This window comes from Xiphophorus hellerii, chromosome 12 (assembly GCF_003331165.1).
Source record: "Xiphophorus hellerii strain 12219 chromosome 12, Xiphophorus_hellerii-4.1, whole genome shotgun sequence".
NCBI lineage: Eukaryota > Metazoa > Chordata > Actinopteri > Cyprinodontiformes > Poeciliidae > Xiphophorus > Xiphophorus hellerii.
Window position 1 is genome coordinate 9315714 of NC_045683.1, and position 16767 is coordinate 9332480.

At 36.0% G+C, this 16767-nt stretch overlaps 1 protein-coding gene across 3 annotated transcripts in view; it reads right to left on the bottom strand.

Moving 5' to 3' along the window:
- ksr2 (kinase suppressor of ras 2) overlaps positions 1 to 16767 on the bottom strand; it is a 118438-nt gene that overhangs the window by 68463 nt on the left and 33208 nt on the right. The gene's annotated exons all lie outside the window — the stretch shown is intronic.

Sequence of the window (16767 nt, forward strand, 5' to 3'; positions counted from 1 at the left end):
CCTGCCGATAAATGTTCTTTGAATGAGAGCACAGAGAAAGCGCAGAAATGATCCAGCACTACCCTTCCCCCATCTTTTGTTGCTAAATACATTTCTCTTTTAATTACAAGAAAGAAAAATGTGACTGATCATTTTTCCAAATGCAGAAAACATGGTGTGCATGCTCAGGGGGTGCCACCCATCACTCTTAATAAGTTAAGGCTGTTTAAAAGTGATAGTTGGCAAGCCATAAGCAGCATCTCGGCCAACCAGCTGAATTCAGGCTGATTAATTAACCAAATAAGAGCAGCTTGTTAAACTTGTCTTTCTCTTCAAGAACAGAAAAGTAAAGTACAAACCACAAAAAGCACAAATACAGATTTAACATAGTAAGTAATGTAGTGTAAGTAATGAATAATGTGTTTATAATAACAATAAAACCACTATTACATCACATAATCAATATTTAATTTTATGTTAGGTATGTAGAAATAATTGTTACATTTTGTTCTAAATTTTTATGGAACTATTTTTACTCAAGGTTATTATATCTACCCAAGTCAAATCAGGAGTAACAAGATTAGTTGAATTAACTCTGGACTGTCCTGCAGTGGTTGATATTACAACAACATTTTTAGACATAAGCTGATATATTACTTTCAAAACGACTCTTTAATTAAAAATTTTACCAGTAACTTATAAGTTGTCAGCTTTCATCCTTCTGGGAGATGTTATCATGTCAAAGCTGAGTTTAATAAATTTTGTAGAACAATTTGTCTTTGTCATCTTGTCATGAAGTTTGTTCAGACGAAACATTTCTGTCTGCAGATTATCTGCAATTAGGAATTAAATGTGAGTTAAAGTGAAGGACAAAACATCTCATTAGTTTTAGATTCAAAATGAAACCTAAGCATAGGTAAATTAGGATATAGAAGATTTAACAAAAGTTTGCTGCACCATAAAGTTTTCATATTTTCAGAAATAGCAACACAATTTACCTCAGCAAAGGCTGACTTCACACCTATTATAACAACACTAGAATATGATCATTGAGGCAGAATTTCTCCAGGACTTATAATACATTCTAATTCATTTCATAACTGCAGCAAATAATAACATGAGGTGACTTTGAGGGGATAATTGGTAATGAAAAGTATACCCTCCATTGTCCTTCATTAGAAAAATAATCCGCATACTGTTAATTAGCTCTCAGTGAATTAGAAGTGCAAATTTTCAATCACATAGAACTTTTCACCCTGTGATGTCACTGTGTCTTCGTCTCTCTTTTTTTATGCCTTAGTTGAGACTATTTACTCAACTTCTGTTTGTCCCATACTGTTATTTCCTTTTGTTATTTGAAAGCAACAACGGGAACTAGATTTACTCATGTTGTACAACTGTATAAACTAAATTTTATTTTGTATTTATTTGCCTTTTAATGTGCAATGGCACAGTGTTTTTTTTTTATTTTGCAAAAGTTGTTTAACAAAACCCTCAGAATAGATAAAACCTAGAGGGACGGGTGAATTCAAAATATGTGTGGCTTTGTCAGGCTACTCAAAGAATCCCAAAATCCTTTTCACCCTGTCCAGAAGTGACACTGAAAAATGAGTGCATTTGTTTCTTTAGTGGTGCACCACTGTAATGTGTTACTATCAGAAAGTTTAAAAATAAAGCAGTTAAAAGTTTTCAGCTGTGTTTTTTTTATTTTTTGCTCTCTATTCTCAAACCTCAGTTATGGAAGATGGCCGCTCACATTGAGTTGGATTCAGCCGGAGGTTTCTTTCTGTTAAAGGGAAATTTTCTGTCGCTAAATGCATGCTCAGTATGAGGGGTTGAAGCAAAGGTCATGACTTGATGCAGTCCATAGTCTACTGATGCCAGATAGCTGGATATGCTGCAAGTCAAAGACTTGATGCAGTCTGCTGGATTTCCTTAGATAGAAAACTTTTAAACAATTTTAATGTTGAACTGACCTTGACTGCAATATTTCAGATAAGGGATCAAATTGGAATCACTTTTGTGTCATAGCTTGAGAGGCCATTAGTTCTGATTTGGTGCTATATAAATAAACTGAATTAAATTAAATAAGATTGACTGCGATTGGGTAAAAATTTTAACTATTTTCTTTTGTTGTATCTGACTGAGATTATTTCTGTTGTGATATCGTAAAAAGTATAAACTTCAGAATTTCAATATTATACTTTTCTCATTCTGAACTCCTACATAAAAAAAATCCTGGGCTGCACAGTTGTGCAGTTGGTAGCACTGTTGCCTTGCAGCAAGAAGGTCCTGGGTTCGATTCCCGGCTCGGGGTCTTTCTGCATGGAGTTTGCATGTTCTCCCTGTGCATGCGTGGGTTCTCTCCGGGTACTCTCCTTCCACAGTCCAAAAACATGACTGTCAGGTTAATTGGTCTCTCTAAATTCTCCCTAGGTGTGTGTGTGTCTGTGCATGGTTGTTTGTCTTGTCTGTCTCTGTGTTGAGCTGCAACTGACTGGCGACCTGTCCAGGGTGACCCGCCTCTCGCCCTGTACATTAGCTGGCAGCAGCCCTCCCGACCCCACTAGGGATAAGGGTGTTAGAAAATAGATGAATGGATAAAAAAATCCTTGAAAAAGAGCTAAACATGATAAATAGGATTTCTAAACAAGAAAGCAAAATATAGACAAAAACAGTTAGCTTTTATGAAAGACAAACTAGGGTTCCTTAAAAGTGTACTGAAAAGAGGCTGAGAGAAAAGTTCAACTGAAAATTTGACTTTGAAAAAGTAGAAAAAGAAGGCTGTGAGTTCTGATTTATCATGCAAAGTAAAAGTCATTAAGTGTTGAATCTCAAAGAAATCTTTCTTTACATGTCAGTCATTTTACCCCTTCAATGAGTCATGCAATTAGACCTGTACACCAGCCCAGCACTTCAGTCCCATCCCCTGCAATAAGGAAGCAGCCTGCAGGTTATCACTTCTTCGTCATAGAGCTTTTGTCAGTTATTCCGATTAGCTCACTTTATGCAATTTGAATCTAAATCAAGCCATTCATTTGCTCGCATGCACGCCTTTATCCTTTCCCCGAATAATTTGTGGATGTGCAGTAAGGGGAGGAGAATGTGAAAATGAATGTGAGGAGAAGGCAGAGGATTCCCACTTTTGGTTCTGAAAACGTCTGTCTGTGTAGGCAGGCGGAGACGGGGGACTTTCAGTTTCAGAGCCGCTAAAGCTTTTATTCAGGTTCAGCAAATAAAAAAGTTAAGGGGAAGAGAAACTAAAAGAATACATGAAAGCCATGTGAAGAGAAAGGTGGGAGAATTCCCAAGAGTTGAGAGAAATCAGTGAAGGTGTGAATAGTTCAGTTGTCTTTTGATGTAGTGTAGGACTGTATGTAATGATGCGTCACTCACAAATGGAAATCACTGATGTTTTATGGCTTTTATTGCCTCATAGTGCTTAGTTTCTGGTAAAAAGGAGTGGAAAAGTGTATTTTAATGCCATTGAAATAAATCTAATAGGGATTACCTCACCTGCTGTCAGAGTTAGGGACTCAAGTTGCAACAAAGTCACAAAAATAGTCACACTTGACTTAGAGTTTCACTCAAAGTGCAATTAATCTCTAAGGGGAGCAGAGTAGTTTTCTGGCACAGTTTTTCTCCTCCAGTTGTTTCCACTGTAAGTACCAGGCCCAAATCAAACAAAGGCAGGTGGTTGTATAGCAGGTAGAAAAAATTGTCTCATGGTGAAACACTTGAAACTTCATTTAGACTCGTTGTTCCAAGAATTGTGACTTAACAGGGTTAGGGTAAGAGTTTTCCCTCCAAGACTTGAGACTTGACAGCAAGAGTTTTTAATTCTGTGAAATATTACAAATTGGACTTGGACTCAGATTGAAAGCTTGACTTGGACTTGGGAAGAAGGTCTTGAAATGTGAAAGCCTTGATTTTGACCCTCAAAGACTTAAGACTTGCCCCTAATAGTTCTGATTTAGAACTTAGGTTTTGTTAAACAACTTAACTTAGATTCGGCCCTAAAGTACTTGTGCTTCGACTTGAAATTGGACACCAAGAATTCAGACAAGACTTGAATTGACCTGAACTTGTAGTGAAAACTTGTCTCAAACATTTGTAACTTGATTTGTGGTCAAAGACATAAAGGCCTGACTTGAACTTGCCTGTCAAAAATGTGTCAAACATTTCTGACATAACTTAGGCTTGGAATAAATGCTCTGAGAAGAGCTGTGCCTTTCGGGTTAAGCTTCCTCTCTGTTACAGCTGGTCAACTTGTGAAAATTTGAAATATGCAAAAAAGCAACTTTAGACTTGCTCAAACTTTTCTAGCAGAGATCGCAAGTCATAATAATGTAGATGTTGTTTTTCTAATTTTGGCAAGAGGCAGAGTTTAATAAGAAAAGAAACTGTAGAAACGTTAATCATGCCAGCACCAAAATTTTGTTAGTCATGATTTTGTTTTCAGATTTTGGAATACCAATAAAGCAGTTGCAAAGATTTTCTTTTACAGATTTTCCTGACTGTTTATGCTCTTGAAGGATGAAATTTGCACTTCACAATGTGCAGGCAATTAAAAAAAAGAAGCCTGACATTCATGCGCACACACATTCATCCGCCCACTCGCTCCATATCCACTTTCCCCACACTTGCAGAGACTCTAATTACAGTGACACCTTCAAGTAAAAGTTCCATTTGATCAAGGACAGAGGTGAGAGCAGAGGCACAGTGATCCTTCAAATGATTCTTTCCTTTTACCTTCTGACACATCAGGGTGGATCAAAAAAGAAGGTTCATGATGAATTTTATAAAACAAAATATGAAAGACACAAGGTGCATCTCAACACTAATGCTGTGTTTCTAGAGTTCGACTGAGCTCTAATTAACACTCTTGGCCATCTCAAGTGAATTCCATGCAGAAGTCTGTCTACAGCAAAATAAGTCCACTTTTCTTTTCTCTTAGAAAAATCCAAGACAGATCTGCAGAGACCCATATGGCACCCTGTTGCTTTTTATGCAAATGGGACTATGGAACAATATCTCTGGCAGCCACTGCTCAGTGCTGTTTTAATAAACTTGGTGGGGGGAGGGGATGAAATAAAGCTGGCTGGAATAATGATTACAACAGAGAATTACTAGGAACCCTTTGAGAAGTCTCATCCAAAACCAGGTGTTCCTTGCTTTCAGAAGTTTGCAGCATCAAACCTGGACTGAATAAAAGCTGGCAGTCTGGCAGGTCGTCGTTTTATTCTTTGTCCTTAGGCAGCGTTGTAGAGCCACTGCCAAACCTAATTTACAGGCAAGGTGAGGTTTCTGAAGTGAAACTACAAACATGCTAATTTTTTCAAGGCTCTTTGCAGAGATACTAATTTAGATATGTACCAAGCAAGTAAGTTATATCATTGTATTTATTTTCAAATTATACAGTGTGCAGTTTTAAAGTGGCAATTTGCATGCTAATATGTAAGTATTGTAACATATACCCACAAACTTCAAGGCATGTAATGTACATGGTGGTTGTGAAGTTGGAGGATAAATAAAGGTATATATCAAAATATTACAATGTCATCAAAACATGAATTTATTAAAGTGGCTTATTTCAAATGGAAGAATGCATAGACATAGAAGATGCATGTCGTTTCTTTCTCTTTATTTTAATAATTGTGGTATCCGAATAATGAAAAGCTTATAATTCAATTCTCAGTTAATTTGAATATGAATTTGCTCACGTACAGTCTGTGTGTTGCTCACATACAGTCTGTGTGTCTGGTACGGCAGTAGCACATCCGCGGACAAGAAGGCGCTCCAGAGGGTTGTTAGGGCAGCAGAGAGAACCATAGGCTGCCCCCTCCCCACTATGGAACAGATTTACACTTCCAGGCTCCACAAGAAAGTTTTGGACATTTTAAATGACTCTTCACACCCTGGCCATGGTCTCTTCCAGCTGCTGCCATCAGGCAAGAGATACAGAGCAATAAAAACCAGGACAAATCGCCTAAAAAACTGTTTTTACCCGATGGCAATCATGGCACTAAATTCAAAGGCATAAGAACTTCTGCTCTTGACACCACTTTGTTAAAAATGTAAATTCTGTTGCCACACCTCCAGGCGCTGCAACCATCTTCTGATGTCTATTTATTTCTCATTTTGTACTATTTATTTCTTTATCTTTGTATATTATGTATATACACATAACCTGCATCTTAACTCGAGTCGAGCAAATCTCAATCTTGTTGTAATCTGTTGATGACAATGACAAATAAATCTTATCTTATCTTATCTTATCTTATCGAATTAAGATCAAAAGTGTAACCGCGATGTGCAGCACATTGATATGGGTCTTGAAGCACAGACTTCAGATGATGCCCACAATTTCTGGATTTTTTCCAGACTCTTGTCTGAGATTGAATTCACTATCCTTTCAAGGTGCATCTGTGCTGCTTGTACATCTTTTTTAAGTGAAGCAAATATGAAGGACATAACAAGACTATAAGATTTCTGTAATAGAAGTTTTTCAGTCCTTCTGTAATATTCCAATAGTCTGAGTATCTGAATTTTATATTTTCATTAGTAATCATCAAAACTGTCTGAAATAAATACTTAGGATACACAGTCCTTGTGTAATAAATCTTTAAAATATAGTAGATTAACTTTACTAAGCATTGTTTGAATTTGTATTCAATCCCCTTTTACTAAATAAATACACTTATTCCCTTTTAGAAGTTGCTTCATTGGAAGAACAACCATGAAAAAAATCCCTCTGGTTTACCTTCGTGGAAATTTGCTACTTTCTGTTGGTGTAACGCATAAAGTTCTAACATAATACACCAAAGTTTTGAGTAATTATGTAACAAAATGTGAAAAAGTTCAAGAGGGAAGGATACTTTTTCAAAGGAGTGTATTTTGGAGACTGCTGGGTGAGAAACTAGACTGTCAAATAATCAAATGCAAAGTAAAAAATATCTGCAGGTCAATCAAGCTGATGTGGAAGCTGTGTGAAATTAAAAGTAAATGAAAGTTATTAAGGAAAGTGAAAAACAATTTGTGTCCTTTTGCTAGTGTTGTTTAAGTTTAAACTTTACTCTCAGAGTGGTTTGAGTCAACTTTATCTATTAAAATTTTCCTAAAATTATTACAAATGATGAAGGTAATGACAGTGCATAATTCAGTAACATGTAAACTTTGACTGATAGGAATACAAATTTGTGCAGGAAAAAGAAGAGCAGGAGAGCAGCATCAATGAAAAATGAATGTGCAACCATAAAACACAGCTACTCAACAACTGTGGACAGTCTTCTCAAATAAAAATGGTGCAAAAAGGGCTTTCCCTTGTAAATTATGACTACTATCTCCTGAGATATGGATTAATGTCAGTGTGCTGTCAGGGGCCAGGAAATGGACATAGCTCTCAGTGCATGTAGTTAGGACTAAATGATGAACACTGAGTCAAAAATGCAACACAACACCCAAGGCAAGTGAAAAGAGGAAGAAAGAAGTCACTGAGAAAGTTTCATGCAGTTTGAGCAACGGAAAATATGAGAAAGAACAAGTGGGCAGAGGACAGGAATGCCTAGATAAGCAAGACTTGTTTTGCTTATCTACAGTTTGAGGATTTGAGTTGTTGAGAACTGGAAAAAATGGCCAGGAGAGTAATAACCTGACAGGAAAGCAGGCCTGTGACATTTTCCCCAAAGCTCATGTGGGTTAGTCCAAGCCTACACAGCATAGGCTGTCTAGTTAAAACAGTGGAAGAGTTGTCATTTGAAGGAATGAGGAACACTTGTTTTTACTGGATGCTTTTTGTCCTTACAATGTTATCAGTCTGAGAATCAGACAAACAATAGTGGGTTCGTGGAAAAAGGCAAAGACGTCATGTCAAACCTTTCAAAGAACAGTTCTCTTATTGTTTGTACTGGAGTCCAACACTGAAGTCTTTAAAATACAGTTGCATGACAGTAGATTACACTTCTAATTCGGTGAGTTTTGAAGGTAGTTGAAGGCAAGTAAAAGTGCTTTAATAAAGATCCACACCCCACTTTTTCCCCCCACTTTGATACCTGATTGACCACAGCTAACTTAATTGAGCTGGGCTGTAGAAGGAACATTTTAATGTTGGACTACCCATCCATTTCCTTTTTAATGGGTTCTGTGGAATGACAAATTAGAATAACCTGGATATATTGCTCCCAGCCCACTTTTCTTTGATGCAAAGATAACCTTTCCTGTAAGTTATCTTACAGAAAAGGTAAGATAATTTACCTTTCCTGTAAGGCAAAGGTAAGTTTACCTTACAGGAAACTTACCTTTCCTGTAAGCTATCTTACAGGAAAGGTAAGTTTCCTGTTACCTTACAGGAAACAGGAAACTTTTCCTTTCCTGTAAGGTAAGTTTCCTGATAAGCAACACAGAGCAACACATCTGCTCTGTGTTGCTAAAAGAATGACAGAGATGAAGTACCTCATATAAGAAGCAACAAATAAGTCACGCAATCTTTTTATATGAGAAGTGCTCACTTTAACTACTTACTTTACTTTAACTTCTCAACGAGAACTGAGCTTCACTCCTCTTGTGAGGTCAGCCGGGACACCAATAAGAGTTCATATCTGTCCACTGCTAAGCTTTCCATGACTCGCTGGGGCTCCATAAGAGCAAAGTCTAGCAAAGTGAGAAGACGTTCACTTTTAAAAATATACTTACTGAGGGTGTACCTTCTTTTCACTATGACTGTACATGATTGATTTTTATTGAATACACTTATAATTTAAGCCTAAAAATTGTGCAGAATTTTAAGCTTAAAAATGTTAAATATACCAATAAATCTGACAAAGAGCACCAATATCCAGTAGTTCAAAACATCTTAGACAAACTTCATATTGTTATAAATAATGCTGGGAATGGCTTAAACTTTTTGTGTGTGTCAGCATGACTATTTTGTTCTGTAAAAGAAGGCCATTTTTTAAACTTATGAAGTAGTGAGTAATTCAAATCAAAACAGAAACGCTGACTCTTTTCTTTACAATAATCCACTTGGGAGTGTTTCAGGAAAACCTGCTATGTGTGAAAATTTGTTGTTTTAAGAGACCTTGATCATTTAACAAAAGCTTCTGTGTAAAAATGATAAGGGTGACAAAGCAATGATTAATGACGCCTCAGAACAGGATGAACCTAAGCTCAGAAAGTGAATTGCAGTGATGAAATTTCCTTGGCATCCGTCTTCTGGATAATTTCCACTAAAGTTACGTCATTTGTTACCACAGTATTTGTTATGAATAGAAAAACTGTCTTCATAGCTTTGAAATACAAACAGGCTCCAGCATCATTTGTCATCATTTATATAAGCCGACACTGAAGGCAATTACATGTATATCATGGTGTTGCTGCCACCATGATATAATTGCAGTTAAACAGTTAAACTTTTCTGCTAGGTTTCAGAACACTTAAACCCCTAAAACCAATGTCTTCAATGCTTTTGCAATAGATTTGTCTTTGAAGAATGCAAACTTTTTTTTTGTCAACCACATTTGACTAATGATAAGAGACGGTTCACTTAAAGCATAGGATTAAAATTAAAACTAGAGCTATTTTTTTTATTTAGATATGTTTATTATGTTTAATCAACAGTAAATTAGTGCAAACTCTGAGACATTGGCCATTTTGGTCAAGTATGGCTTGAGATGTATTTGTTGCACACTTAGGTTAAGTACTAGAGGCAGAATGACAATGTATGATGATGTGCAGCTAAAAGTCACAGAGCCACAAGATGTGAAAGCACTGCTCTCATTGCACTGTAATTTAAATGCATTTAACAGAACACAAAGAAGGACAGATACCAGTAATGATGTTAGAAATCAGGAAATGTGGTTTGGGTAAAAAGATCATTTTACCGTTTTTGAAATCTATCAATCCACAATGAAAAAAGAAATATGTTAAAATGAAGCCAGCGCATGCAGGACTGAGCATCCGAGCACAATAAACCAGGTTTAAGGCTGTACAGTGCTTGGAGAATATGCAAAACACTCAAGCATTTCTCTCAGATTCTGCAAACCTTAATATTTTAAATATTAAAGTCACAACATAACACAGTGTTTAAAGAAAACCAAGTATATCAGCTTTGCACTCACAGGAACTGGGCACCCCACAGTTTGTGAGTCAACTCTGACCCTTCTGAATACTCAAGTATATCAAATGTGAGGCCAGGTGATAAACAGGACAATAAACCCAAAGATGATTGCAATTCTATAGCAGTATGGCTGAAAAATTAAAACATCATGGTGTTTCTAAGTCCACACTATGCTTAACAGAGCTGTGCATAAATGACTGTCTGCCAAACTTCAATGAACCAATATTAGAGTAAAAAAAATTGGACTTTCTGGAATTTCTCCTCAATGAAATCAGAAACTTCATATTTGCTATTTGCTCTAGATGTTCCCATATATAGTTTGTGCTCTTTTCTGTGAGCTGAACTGCACAACATCATACAAAAGAAGGGACTGAGTAATCTGTATTCCAAAATGTTGAGGTTTTTAAAATCCACCAGCCTCCTTTTCTTATCTCTTGCATGCATGCCTGTGGGGCTCTCGCCCTCTTTCTCTGTTTGTGCTTGTACTTGTGCATATTTTTCCCAGCATTCAATTGATTCAAAATCTATTTTCTCTATTCAGACAAAATGAAACCATTGCTCAAACCTTAAACTCTCTAATCCGAGCATTAAAGCGTCGACGCTGGGTGTGAGAACAGCTATCTGACCCACAGCTTTGTGGGTTAAGTGGTAGTTTTAAAGCACAGGCAGAGCAGTAAATGGCAGCACACCCAAAAGGAAGGAGGGGGTGCAGGAACAATATCGGATCTGAAGCTGATATTATCAGTTGTGACTTGAACATCAGAGAGAAACACTGAGATGAAAGGCTCAACTTGACGGCTGGAAAGATAAATGGTTGTAATAACACTCCTTATGGATGCTGGGTAGTAAAACAGTCAGACTCTTACTTTGTAATACATCAGCTAACTTTGAATTTGTCTTGAACATCTTTGAGTTGTATCTGTCATGGTAATGTTTCCCATCTTCCTGCAACTTACACTAGAAATTAAACGCTAATGATCATGTCAGGAAATTCTTTTTCTATATTAGCTACATCAAGATTGAATAAAGGCAAAACCTGATTTCCCCAAAATCTAATAAAATGTCTTAGGCCCATTGTGAATGAAAATGGCAATTTCTCAAATATCAAATTTTTTTGTAATAATCTCAGGAGAGTATTGCAGAAGCTTTCTAGAAGGCTCTCACCACAACATTTACCCCAACAAGCTCCCGGCTCGTTCACAAATCACTGCAGGAAAACCATCTGCCTAATAAATCAATTTTTCACCAGTAACTGTGGCATTTGAGCCTAACCCCTACACTTAAACACTCATATAAATTCATAATCATGACTCCAATTTCTAGGCCGACCGTCGAGGGAGGTAGGGCTGAGCACTCTTTACTGCCAATATATGAGTAAATGGATGGAAAGGAGGGCCGGTAGCGTTTGGCTGTAGACATCTCTTCTAACCTGAACTATCATTAATGGCACAAGGGCCAAAACCCTGATTAACATGGATGAGCCTTTCCTTAGGGAGAAAGAATAACTCCCGTCTTTTGCTGTTTTTCTCTTTGCAGAGGCACAGCTTTGGGAAGTTTACTTAATTAGACTGAGAATGTTCCTCACCTCAAATATCTCTCAGGGTCAGGGTCAGTGTGGCTGTGTATGTGTCCTGGGTGTATCAGGGGAACAACTTAGAGGCTATAGCTTTGTAATAGCCTGTTAACATGTCAAAAAATAACAGATCAGCCTATGAGACAATGATTAGATTCATTTATAAAACATCTAAAGCACTGTAGACGCCCTTTAGCATAATTTTGTTTATGATTCTACAGTATGGAAAAGACTTAGCAAAAATCACATCTATTGGAGTAGCTAAAACAGCTAAATAAAAAGAGCTCAGAAGGCTATCTCAAACTTTGATAATGCCCAAGACAATTGAGGAAAAAAAATTGTAGACTTAGAAAAAGTCTAGTCAACGTCAAATAGACGAAAATGGTAAAATCACAATAAACCTGAACTCATTGGCCTTCATGCCAAACACTGTACTATAATATTTCATACATTAAAATACGAGTTCTGATCACGCCTGTTGTCAAATTAAAAAAAAAAAATTAAAAACATATTAACCTTTCAGCAGATATTAAATATACTTTCCACTAAGCCTATATTTCAAAATTAATGTTTTATGATTGATCTGATAAAATATTCTGTTTTAATTTACTTTAAGTGAAAATGTATCTTAATTACCACAAATGAAACCTTGAAAACATAATTATAAATGTATCTAATGTCTTTCCTTTAGTGAAATGTACTTTTTCAAAAATATTGATTTTGATTTTAACTTTTCAAATGGGTTTGTACCTAAATATCAGTAGGTCATTAATATTCAAATCCCTACAATGTCACAGAATTTAAACAATCTGCAAAAAAAATAAAGTATGGGCCAAAATTTTTCCACAGAGATGTCAAAGACTTAATGAGAGCTACTGGAACCACTTCAAGTTCTTTTCACCAGTTTTCAACCATTATATTTGGGGGCCAATTACTCTTTTATATAGAGCCGGATTGGTTTGGACAGGTTTTTCCTTTAATAAATGAAATTATTATTTGAAAACTGCTTTTTCCCTCCTTGTCTAATATATAATTTTTTGATTATCTGAAAACTTGTGTAAATATATATTTTAGGTATCTATACTGCAGGTATTTTCTTGTGTTAAATTTGGAAAACTTACTTTTAGGTATTACTGTCTAATCCCATGTTGGACAGCTCAAGCAAAGCTCCAGTCAACAGTAAAATTCCTGTTTTAAACCAGTGCACAAGCTATATAAAGAAAAAAAAACTACAGGTAACCATAGAAACTACAGCAATCTATATTATGAGATTAGCTCCGTTCCAGACCTGTGAACCACTAAGCACGTCTCCAGGTAGCTCAACATGTTGTGCACTGACGGGCCATTTCAGTTAGTTCAGGAAATGGTTGACCAATTAAAACTTCAGAAAAAGATTGTGAAGAGAATCGCTACAGACACAACCTCCCATTTAAATACAAACGAAAAAGCTCAAGAAAGTTTGGCCAAACTTAATGCAGCAATAAAAGTTTTCTGTTTGGCTCAAAACTCAGTTTTGAACTTTCTCTTAGAGGCAAGTTAAATATTCTAATTAGCTTTGTGCTTTGCAACATAAATGTTGCAGTTTAAAACCGAGATTAAACCAAACATCCAACGTTATATTTATGTCAATTTTAGCAACTACCTGGGTACCAACACACCAGTAGGTTGGTGCATGTTCACCTTTCTTTAACTATAAATTTTTTTGACACAGTAATTATAATACAAGTCTGACTACTAAATTAATTGTCAGTCAGACAGTTGTCAAGTTACTTAATGTTTGCATTCTTCTAATAGCCTGATTTAATTTTAATAAAATCAGGAATTTCCAACAGTAAGGGTCAATAGAGAAACTTCATGAGGGAAATATCAAAGAAAATCTTAGTCAACTCTTTCCACAAACAGTTGCTGATGCCGATGAGCGCGTTCTTAGGTCATGACCTCGATAGTTTGCTGATCATTGCATCAGTTTGTTGGTTCTGCACCATTATTGATTCATCTTTCCCATTACTGTAATGAGTCTTGCAACTATGATGTGATCCACAAGCTTTTCTCATGTGTAAATGTTTTAACTTTGTGTTGACAGTGTAAAAAAATACAACAACCTGACATCATATGATATAGACTGATTGTAGTCTAGCAGTCCAGAGACTATCAAGCTAAACAAAAGTCATTCGGTTAGTTTTATAAAAGTGGGATTCTAGTAACTGAGATCGAAAAAAGAGAGAGGATCAAAAGTTTCTAAGGTGTAACAATCCTGAATTGCCTTTAGTGTTGGACAATAAGGGAAGGGAGTCAGCAATACAACCTAGCAACAGGTAGCTATTTTGGGGCTAGGCTACAAAAAGTCTAGCACATTGGGGTTCCAACTCTTGTACCATCTCAGTCGATACTGGGTCCAACCAATAGGAGTTGAAAAGCATCTCATCTCAGAGTATTTTTAAATAGATTTTCATCTTAAATTGAAACAATTTGACCTTAACCCCATCTGATGATTAAGGATAAAATAAGCATATTTTCTCTTCCCTTTGAGAAAGGGATTATTTTATATCTATGGAATAAAAACTTGTATTTATATATAGAACTTTCTTGCTGCCAAGATGTGAATTTGCTATTTATGACGTTTAAAACTTCATCATTAAGACTATTTTTGGTTTAATTTCCTACACCAATGAACCAAAATCTTTTGAAGAAAATATAAAAATCAGGAATGACTGTAAAATAACGCATTGATAGGTTCTCAAAAAGATGCATAATGAGAGGGGTGAAGTCAAAAAGAGAAGGAAATAGAGAGCAAAAGGGGAAAGAGAAGGGGGTGAGAAATATATGATGTGTACACCAGCGAAGTGAAAGCAAACAGCTAAATTAGTCATGGAAGGAATGCAAATTTGCTTCCCCTGAGTGTTGCGTGGTAGAATTACCCAGAGAGAAGAAGAGAGTGAATCATGCCAACCCCTGGCACCATGTGATTTATTAGCAAACATCCAATTCAATAAGAAAGTGCTTAACATTCAAAAACCTGCGAAAGTCTCATAAGGTGGCATTAACTATACGATATTACCATTCCTACTGAAGGAAAGCAAGACAAGAGGCAGGGGAAAAACAAAAACGCCCACTTTCCAGAGCGTTCTTGGTGTGACGTGTCTAGTGGGACTGTGACAGACTGAAAACTCACTTGGCCTTTTCCACAAATGCATGTTACTACTTATTACCATAGACAATGAGGTTTATTTATTGACACTTCAGCCCAAATAGCCTCTCCACTTTGAAAAGGGCATGAAGAGAGACTGGGGGATGCTGAAAAATTTAAGTATCACAAAAACAGGGACACATAGGGTACAACATTACCAAAGTGCATTTCTTGTTTCACTTCTAAAAATGGTGACTGAAATGGTGTTGGGGTAACTAGGATAAAAATTTTAAAAAATTTAACTGATAATACATCATAGGAATACAAGACAGTTATTCCTCTGATAAGCATTGTTGAATAACTTTGTAGCTTTTTTGTACTCCAACACAATAAAGTACAAAAAACCTCAAAACGATTATTTAAAAAAGTGAAAATCATTCTTTACCTTCACTGCATGGTGATACAAGTATAAACTTTGTGTGCTACTAAAAAATGTTTCATTTGATTTGATGTTGAAAATAAGTTGTTTTTTTATTTTGTTATTTTTTCTATGGAGAATAAAACCAAACTTATTTTTTAAAATAATTTTTGAGGTTCCTTTGAAGTAATTTTAAATTTTAATTGAAAACACTAAAATTGCTGTGTATTTTTTTTTCACAAAACATTTTCATGAATATCTTATTTTCAAATCTGTTTTTATACTTGATTTTTTTTTTTCTCCCCATTCAGGTTTGATCAGTGTTTTAGTATTGTGAACAAAAGATGATGCGATGCGGTTAAGACTTATTGAAACACTGTGAAATATAACAAATAGGTCATGAGCAGCTGCTGACTATAGCGTTGTAGCATTTAGTGAGTTGTGGTACTCTCAAATTGTGCACAGATAATTTTTTTCTAGTCTGTTCCTCTTTTTTTTCGAAGTTCCCAAAATGCTCCCACAAAAACAATTTAAAAAATGGTGGAAGCTTCTTGATTGCTTTTGTAACAAAGCGCTGTCTGTGACCTCGATAAGAAGTATTTAATAGCCAGCTCTGTTCATACAACAGGGTGACTCAAAAACTGCTTCGTTTCTTTGAGAGAAAAATGTATTTCCTGTCCACAGAAAAGTTATGCTACAATGTGGCACACTGATTACAATCAATCATTTACAGTTTTACTTGATATTATGTGTATAAAGCTCACCGGTCCACAGAATCACTTGCTTCCATTCAAACTGTCATAAAAAGTCAATGTTCATATTGATGGATGAGAGCATCCACAAGAATCTTAGTAAGGAGGTTCGAATTGTTGATCAACAACATCTTGGCTTGTGATTAAGATAATCATCAAGAGGTAATGTGGTTATTCAGGATCTGAAGACAATTGGGATCAACAATAAAACCACTGGTAACATAGAAAATGACTGATATTTTGCAGAAATGCCATAGAAGGCATGTTTTAGGTTTACCAGTAAACTTCTAAAGGAATCAGATGAAGATGGGGAGAAAGGGCTATGGTGAGATAAGATCGTAGATTAGACATATGGTGTCAACCCAACCAATCATGGTTGGGGGAGCAGAAATGCTAAGAACAAATCAACACAATAATGGAGATGGAAACATTATTCCTCAGCCTGTTGCTTTGCAAATGGTACAGTCCTAATGCTCGTTCAACACATGTGACAAATACAGCATACAAATGTTCCAAAACATAAAGCTAATGTACTAATAACTGACTAAAGAAGAAACACATCAAATCCTGAAGTACCATAAACAATCTCCAGATTTTTAGATGGAGCTTCAAGTTTGCAAACAGCAATCAAAAACCTGAATGATTTGCAGTTTCTGTAGGGATGGAGGACTGATATTCTGTCTCTCCTCAATAAAATGAAACTACCATAAAATAGACTTCTTCTTTGCGAGTGAGGAAACGTACCAATTCACCAGAGCATTTAAATATTTTTTCAACACAGTATGCTTAACAGCAAATGTAACC